This window comes from Dreissena polymorpha, chromosome 2, assembly GCF_020536995.1.
Source record: "Dreissena polymorpha isolate Duluth1 chromosome 2, UMN_Dpol_1.0, whole genome shotgun sequence".
NCBI classification, from domain to species: Eukaryota; Metazoa; Mollusca; class Bivalvia; order Myida; family Dreissenidae; genus Dreissena; species Dreissena polymorpha.
In genome coordinates, this window is record NC_068356.1 from 63,072,001 (window position 1) to 63,080,469 (window position 8,469).

Sequence of the window (8,469 nt, forward strand, 5' to 3'; positions counted from 1 at the left end):
ATCCCAAGATTTTGGGATCTGTCTTTTCTCTTAGATTTATCAAACTAAGGTTGACTTTCCTATGATAACTCGTATGATCTTGTTCCAAACCTCCTGAAATGCTTGAACATTCACATCTGATCCAGCCACTATCCAATTGACAATGTTTTTCAGAGTAGTATTTGCTGTGTAGGGTGAGCAGGTTGATATCTTGCATTTCCTCGAGATCAGAAACATCTCTTTTGATGCGCACCTCAGTTGAGTTTTACAGACAGGCCAGGCCTGTGAACTCCTGCATCGCACTGTTGTACTCGGATGTTACAGGTGCAGATATGGTCCCATTGCAGTGTACCCACTGCCGAGAGTGAGACAACATGTGGTCTTAAGAGACCTCATCAATGTTTGCTCAATGGCAAGATCACTGCACTGCTCTTGACAGCTTGACCTGTCATAATGTGCACGATGGCATTTTCTCCATAAACAGTCTCAAGTGTGATTTTGAGACATGTTCCTTCAATGAGGAATCCTATGTCTCCAGCAAGTTCACGAGTATATGAAAACACCCCAACATCAGAACAATACTTTTCAGGCAACTACTTTGTCGGCAGCCTTCATATACAAGGGTTGGTCCCACGTTAAAATGGTGAGATGGTTGTGCTTCATGGCAAAGTTGAGTCTAAATGTTAACATAATGCACGACTTATCCCCACAGTACAAATGATCATAGGCAAGAATTTTACTAACGACTGCTCAGGGCGCTGGCTTCCCTTATGCAAAATATGCATCATTCCTGGAAATTCGGTGTTGCCTGCCTGAAGCTGAAGGAGACTTCTCAAAAAATATCGACCCTCTTGTCATAATCAAGAAATCGCGTCAGGTCCTCGAATACTACCTCATAACAAGCATAACAAGCATGCCTTGCCGACCGGTACTACAAGATAGAAATTCGTCTTATTTCTAGCTCTGTGGCCTTTTTTCGCGGAATCAGAAAATTCGTCCGTGATGCGGGGGTTATTGATATATTGACACACATCCCATGAAAAGTACATTGGATATCAATGGTGATAATAGTGGGATCAATACTATCGGCGGAAAATGAACATACATCTCCACTAAATCTCTATCACTGACAAGGACATCAGGTTTCGCCAAATCCGCCGTATTCGACAACTACCTTTGAACGATGTAGATGATTAATTTGATCAGCAAGTCCAATTTGTAGTGGTGCAATGACAGCTTGTTAACGAAATGCTTCAATAATAGCATGACCAACTTCCGCACCTTGCGTCTTGTGTGTTTTCCATAGAATAACCATATGACATCTGAACGGGAATCAAAGGCCTCTAAAACAAATTGGCCATTACGTACCCAGCCAATGTGCCTTTGTCCAATTAGACCTTACAACCACAGGGTATGCAGTCTATATGACTTTCAAAATATCCACTTGATTGCCTTGTGGTTCTCTATTGAACAGAACCAGAACTTGGCTTCGCAGCATAACTTTTAATGTTTTTATCATTTGTGTACTGGTGACGACATTTTTATGACATTTTTACAAGATCATACTTCCGCTTCAAACTAGCTTCATCTATTCCTTTCACTCTCTTCCACTAAAGAGCACCCCAGTTATTATTGGCAATCTCCATCTTCTCCTTGCATATTGAACACAAATCTTGTCTGGATATGTTGGCACTCATTATTTAATCATGTATGACAAAAATAGACAATAATAACACAGAATAGGTCTAATATAATGGCATTGTTGACGCAACTCTAAAAAACAAACAAGAATAAGGCAGTGTTTTGCACACGCAGGTCTGATATGTTCCAATCATGTTGGTCTGTTTTTATATTTTGTTGTTCATGACGCTTGAGCTTCAATAACGTAATACAAGGTTATACTAGGCATAAATACTTAAAACATAAATGAACAAGTATTTATCATAAAATTGCGAAAAAAGAATAACACGTTTGAGTCAATAGTTATTCACTTGCGGTCATTGTATTTGCGGTCATTTCGACGCCATGTTGGAATTCTATGTTACATTATATACTAAATTAATTTTTATTATCTAAATGTGTTCCTTGCCGCCGCCCCCCCCCCCTTCAACCTAAGTATAGACACCATAAAAATACAATGTCAGTGGATACTCAAATAGTTATCACCATCAATAGGTTTGGTATTCATCTTGGACACCATCTTGAAAAAAAAAATCCGTTGGTCCGATTATGGTAAACTTTTGATATGTTATATAGGACATTCCACCCTATCAGGTTCAGTTAATATACCTGTTGTAGCTTTTCGGGGGTTCAGTGGTATTTTTTCATAAATTGACCCGACTAAAGTTACGTCACTCTTTTGTGCACGGGTTTTGTTTATTAAGCAAACACAAACTATACTAACTAATGTATAAGGCAAAACAAGATTCTATTGTACGTGATAGTGCAGTTATAAATATTACACTCATGTACACTAAAGGAAGTAAATTACATCTTAAAGATACTACTGTCATTGTGTGTACACAATCAATGACTGACTCAACTGGTATGTGTTTAAAATCCTATTACAATATCACGATCCTGTTTTAACCTGCAATTTTAAAGTACACATATTAGGGAAACTAATACACCAACATGTGATATATAAATATTAATTGCTCATAACAGATATTCTCAATAATTAACCATCAAGAACGACATGTGCGGTTTTAAATACGGCGAGTATAAACAGCATTTGTCACAATTGTTTAACAACACAAATAAAGAATACTAATATATGCCATTTTTCATTCAAGATGAGCCAATGAGTTTAGCATATATAACCTATTGTATATATCAGTGTCAAGGATTTAATATGTATTGTGCCCATATGACAATATAACAGATGAGTCGCATTGAAAGTCAAGATCAAAACTTTCTATGTTCATAGGTTGCATGAAGCTGTATTTCTGTTATATTTTAGACTTGTATTGGCTGTCGAATACTGTGTTTTTTTATCCGAGTTTAATTTCAGTCTATGCTATAATGTACTGTTAGAACACGGTTTTAACAAAATCTCATCGTAGTCATTCGGCAACTGCAGTAATGTACATCGGGTCGCCACTTTTACTCTCTTCGCTCCAAATCCTCAAAACGATATGCTTCCGCTCTGTAAGACATCATCATCACCAATATGCAGAATTAGAAACAATAATACGTAATCACATATTAGATCTTGGTGTATTCGTGATGATGCGATATGTTGCTGTTGTGTAGGTTCACTTTGAAATTCCTTTATTTACGCATGTTGAAAGTAAAAAACACTATACGTGTTTAAGTTAAACAATAAAGTCATTATAGTAAAACGTGAGAACACAACAACACTCAAATGAACACAAACTTACGATGACTGTGGAGAATTAAGAGCGCCATCTGAAAATAAAATCACAGCACATTTATCAAACAGTATGCTGTTTACAGAGGCGTTTGATTATAGTTTTACCTAGTTTGTTAGTTTAAAACAATAAAACGATACAAGGTTTATCTTACCATCTACTAGGGCTGTCTCGAAAACAGATAACTATGGATCAATTTCATGATATATCACGCTCTGATTTTCCAAAGATTCTGAGAAAGAAGTTTGATACTGAAGGGAATCGTCCCCAATCGCAGAGGTTGTAGGGACAACCATCTCAATCCCGACATTTCCTGGAAAAAAACTATCATGCTTTTATCCTGGAAAAAAACAAAATTTTTTTACCTTATATCGTTATTTTAACATGGACGCATATAAATCTATAAATAGTAATAATATTATATAACTATACGTTAAACGATCGTGGTATGCACATAAAGTAAAACGCTTGTTTATTGTTGTGCCTCAACAGCAAGTTTTGACTAAGATCTTTACTCCCGATTGCTATCTTTCACACAGGGCGCTTTAAAGGAATGCTTGTGGTAGGTACCCTTTGATATAACTAGCATCTGGGTCGGAACCTGACTATGTCGTACCTTTCCCACTGCGACTAAATAGCATAACCACTGGTTCCCGCCGAAATTTATTCTATATTTATATGATGATTTGAATGAATGTTGTGGTATCACTTCTTCAACCAACACAATATAAAACATTATCACTAAATGCCGTATGTGCATGATCCGGCTTTAGCTTAAAAGTGACCAGCCAGGCAGTCACAAACCGTATATGGACCGAAGCCATAGGTTGAGGTTGTAAATACGGTAACATATGGTGCATGATAAAGAACAGATATTTCAATGATGAATGGGGTAGCTTTTACATATTGCACTTATTTACAAAAATGTGTTGTTATTCTTAAAATTGCTCACTTCCGACATCATATTATTTGTAATACTTGGGCATAATACAAAGCTAATAAAACAGCGTTCAATTCCGGGGATAATGGAAAAAACGCGTCATTCTTTTGTACTTAATTTAATTAAAAGCACACAGTGCATTTTGTTGGAAAGATCACAATATCAGCACGACTATAACAATTCTTCATGTTTTGTACTGGGGGACATATTGTTTTTGCCCTGTCTTTTTGTTGGTTTGTTTGCGTCAAACTTTGACATTGGCAATATTGAAGATAGCAACTTGATATTTTGCATGCATCTGTATCTCATGGAGCTGCACATTTTGAGTGGTGAAAGGTCAAGGTCATCCTTCAAGGTCAAAGGTCAATTATATGGGGGACAAAGTGTTTCACAAACACATCTTGTTTTTATCAAAATTGGGTTCATCATATTTCTCCGAGGCTTTAAGGTACATGCATGTACAGCTTATATTTAAATTATATTTAACTATAAATTATATATAAAAAAGATGTCTAATTGATCTTTTCCTTATTATGGATGCAGTTTTGGTGTGGTTTTATTGCAACAGTGCGTTATAGCATGCATGTGAAACTATAACCCAACAAAGACAGAAAATATATTGTATGTGTATATATTTGCTTGCAACTACTATATACTTCTTCTATTTGTCTTTTTCAAGAAGTTTGTTGCTTATTTTATGAATAGTAAATCAATATCGTCGTGATAACATGGTTTTACACGTCGTTTTAAATAGAGGCCGATGATTACTGTCGATGATTTGAATGTTTGTTAAAAAATCGAGATGCAGTTGATACTCGTTTTGGTGTCATTTCATTTTGCCGCAGAAAATTAAAGTTTTTGTGTCCTGGTCAATAAACAATAATTGAGAAGTTAAATGATAATCAAAACGAAACGAATTCTATTTTAATGCTTTTTCAATTGAATAATTATGGTATTTCGTTGTGTTTTATGCACAGTTCAATGTTTAAATACAAATTCGGGACAAAGTGAGATGTTCTGAGCTCCTAAGACCGGTTTAAACCCCCAAGTGCTTTTACATTGATCTTTCAATGGCGGATATCCCAGTTTTGTTCATGTGTGTGTGTGTTATCGTTATACGTGTGTTTCTTGTATATTACAGCTGGAGTTTCATTGTATGGTAATTTAATAAAGCGATGGCTATAGAATACCGAACACTCGCTTGTTTACCGAACACTCGGTAGCCGGTAATCTAACAAAAGGAATTATAGATTTTCCTTCTTCATGCAATGCTTATTAAGAGCTGGTTATCTTTTCTGGTGTCATATCTCAAATAAAATGACAACGTTTTATCGCAAATTTTAATTCCCAGTGATTTAAAACTTGCGCAAAAAATATTAATAGACATTTGCTCTGCATGAAATTGATTTATAGATAAAGGCTATGTGTAATTATGTAATTTTCAAGGTTTTTGTTAACATATATTAAATATTCACCAAATACTATTTAACATATTCTAAAACATCTGTATGCGTTTTAAATCATGCAATGGCATGTACCGATCACGTGCGATAAGCATGTAAATTAGATTTATGATTGCCAATGGTATTAGTTTAAATCCTATGAATAATGACGAAACATCATGTGTGCTTTTGTTTAAAAAAAATCAGCACTCAATCAAATCAATGACAAAGGCACCAGCTCATGATTTTTATCTTGCGCGTTACACTTTAAGGACGTAACTAATGTAAAATATATTGAACTACTTATACGCGCAAAATCATATCAACTTTGTGAAGGCGCTCGGTGATAAATGCAATGTATAGATATGTAAAATTTTAAACATTTTACGTTAAAAGTGCAAGAGATTATACATTTAGAAATTGTATAATTAATGATCAAATGACGTTCCGACACAAAATTGTTCATTTCCTACACATGTTTTATAAGATCAGCATATTGATGAATCGAAGTCTGACTAATAGAGCTTTTGCTTTGCCATAATATGAGGGAAGCCAAAGTAACATTGCTGTATGTGCGTATGTATAGCAATATAAATAAATGTATCATCATAATATATATCTACATACATTAACATGCAAAACACTGTATATTTACCTATAATGCCATCAATAATGAAGATTCCAATCACGCTGCAGATACAGAATACAAAATACCACATAATTGTGCTGACTGTGCAACACGATGCTTTTCTCGCAAGGATATACAAACCGTGTTTTATGTGCAGTTGCTTGACTTTAATTGAGTTAAACAATCCAGTAAATTAAACCATAACACAACTTAGGCAAACACTCTAGCAGTAACAACCACACTTTACAGAACCATGATTATGAACACTTATAGCGGAAAAAGGTCATTGTGGTGAATGACTTGTTTCAAGAGCATTACATTGTAATTTTTCAAGACGTTCAGTTAAATTTGTTCCACCCTAGATCTCTTTGATGCACTCTAATTTATGTTGTATTACTCACTCATCATCTGAGTACGAACCGCTCCAGTCAGCTATTATCCCGATCAGCCATGTTAAAAGTCCACGATATGTGAACCTTTTATATACATGGTATTGTGTCTTGTGCTAAAACAAATAATAAGATATACAAAGAAAATATGTTTCTATGTTGCATAATGTAACACGCGTATATACAACTGCTTTCTTTTTCTTGCTACCTTCGGATAACACGCTAGTTTTGGAGAAAGCAAATTAACATGCCATCACCAAACTGTATATAACATTCAGCCTTGGCCATACAAAAGTTTATCGGATATACAGAGATATAATCCCCTTAAGAGTCTAACTGCTTTTCAAATGATGGTGTCCGAATTTCCCATTGCATATCAGAGATGTGTACATAATTCTACGGTGTTGCACTAGATCCCGTATGACACGGTAATTTACGACTTCAATTGTTCATATGACGCGTTGACAATATATAATACAAGCAGGGATGTGAACATTTTGCATCAAACATGTATACGCATGTAGTTTGGGCATTAGCGATTCTAGTAGCATTGTGTCATGCGCTGTTTTAAATAAATACTAGTGTTTTAACCTCTACGAATATGTATATGACAATAAGAAAATGACAAATTTGCCAATTTGAAAAATATTGATTGTTTCAAATCCAAAAACAGTGTATAATTACATAGAACCGTCATCAAAGCTTTTTTCAATCTGACGAGATTTTTATTGACAAATGCGATCTTTAATATCAACTTTATAAGCCTCTTTGGAATGTTTAATGTTGTTCTTTTTATATTATTGAAGAGGAATACGGACGTGGGAAAACTTACCAATGGATATCAATTCCGGAATTCCAAAGTTTCAAAAAATTAAGCTCATTTAAAAAAAAAATCCACATGTGAAAAGCCTAGGCAGCAGGATAAGAGAATATTCATCTTACTCGGACGAGCAATTGTTAATTTATATACATCGAAGCTATGTGGTACTAAAATCGACTATGTGACAAATTATAACCATAATTTTCCCAGATCCATACATGACACAGATACTGCCATGTATCTAACCATGTGTCATCAATAATGAGCCATAGATAAGGCTTTCAGAGTCGTCATATGTAGATGCTGTTTTGATTATTCGTCTTGGTGACGTTATATTAAACCAGATTCGACCTAAGCATTGGTATTGCAAAAAATAAACATTGCGACCAAGGTCTTCATTTATAGTCATACATGTGGCTTTTAGAGTTGTAATCAGGTTTTTATAAGACATTACTATGTGATTAATTGATTCACCCACTGACCCAGATTTATTTGGAATGTATATTGTAAAACTTAACAATCTGAGAAAGTTGTATCAATACTGAGCCATACATGCTGCGTATAAACTGGTTACAATTGTGTTTAGCTCACTTAATCCAGTTGTAAACGTGGCTTAGAAATTGCTTTGAACACTAACTGATCAAAATACATCAAAATTGAGTAGTGACCGTCGCCTTTTGAGTGGTGTGACATTTTTTTTCTCATGTCTAACTTGCTGGCGTTGTTTTGGAACACCCGTGTTCAAGATTCCGCATAGCTTGATGTCTCACTTATGCCATATTCGGACTTGGCCTGTTAATTGCTTAGATAAACATTCAAAAAGGTTCATGAACATTGAGTCATACATGTGGCTTCTAGAGTGGTAACGAGCTAAACGTTAATGATTTATAAACTAAG

The 8,469-nt window shown here is 35.1% G+C and overlaps 1 long non-coding RNA gene across 1 annotated transcript; it reads right to left on the reverse strand.

Moving 5' to 3' along the window:
- Nucleotides 1–2,827: 2,827 nt before the first annotated feature.
- LOC127867985 (uncharacterized) lies at nt 2,828–6,572 on the reverse strand. Its single transcript, XR_008043840.1, has 4 exons — nt 6,391–6,572; nt 3,508–3,666; nt 3,363–3,390; nt 2,828–3,127 (listed from the first exon to the last, which is right to left on the reverse strand). It is a non-coding gene; the product is annotated as an uncharacterized LOC127867985 (long non-coding RNA).
- Between the last annotated feature and the right edge of the window lie 1,897 nt (nt 6,573–8,469).